Below are 732 nucleotides of genomic sequence, written 5' to 3'. Positions count from 1 at the left end.
GCACTACAAAACTGAGAAAGACCCATAACTTTTTACAGGTCAGCCATGTTTACTAAAATATATAATTTCTAAAACATTTCCAGCAATATGTGAGTTGTTTGCTTGCTCAACCTTACGCTAGGATCGTTTCTACATACTACAAATAGAGGGAAGTTGGCTTGTGCCTTACTAGAGACAGATGAACCAATAAAATGATTGGAAAGGCTCTTTCCAAGCATAAGGTAAGCTGAATCTTGTACAACTTACTTCCTAATGTATTTTGGTCAGTATGTTGTTTATTTTATGAAATTGATACTCCATTGTAGAGGAGCTTTTGAAGGGACTGAAGAACCGGAACCTCCCCTCCTCCCTCCCGCGACGCTCCCGCAGGCGTCCGGGGGGCAACCCTAGCACCGCCGCCGGTCCCCCCTCCTCCTCTCCCTCCGCCCTCGCGGCCGCCCGGGGGCGCGAGCGGGCGAAGCCCGCTCATCGCTGGCGGCGGCGGGGCCTTCTCGTCTCCGCGCGTGGGGGTTTCTTCGAGGGTCGGACGCCTCTGGCCGGATGCGGCGCTTGGCGCTGGCCGTGGCAGCTCGGCAGCGCGCCGATGTGGGCTGTCGGCGGCGCATGCCAGCGATGCGATGGGCAGTGCGGTGGTGGTGCAGGCTGGAGGCTGGTGGTGGCGGCGGCGCGCCCAGATCCGCCTCTGGCGCCGCGAGTTGCGGGCGACCTGGGTCGCGGTCGGCCTTCCCTACC

At 58.2% G+C, this 732-nt stretch overlaps 1 long non-coding RNA gene across 1 annotated transcript; it reads left to right on the top strand.

Moving 5' to 3' along the window:
* Window positions 1-726, top strand: LOC123179577 (uncharacterized). Its single transcript, XR_006490470.1, has 3 exons — window positions 1-38; window positions 122-221; window positions 306-726. It is a non-coding gene; the product is annotated as an uncharacterized lncRNA (long non-coding RNA).
* Window positions 727-732: the final 6 nt, after the last annotated feature.

The sequence above is a fragment of the Triticum aestivum genome, unplaced genomic scaffold, assembly GCF_018294505.1.
Source record: "Triticum aestivum cultivar Chinese Spring unplaced genomic scaffold, IWGSC CS RefSeq v2.1 scaffold116102, whole genome shotgun sequence".
Lineage (NCBI taxonomy): Eukaryota > Viridiplantae > Streptophyta > Magnoliopsida > Poales > Poaceae > Triticum > Triticum aestivum.
Note: the sequence above shows the minus strand (reverse complement) of the source record. Positions and strands in the feature narration are given on the sequence as shown.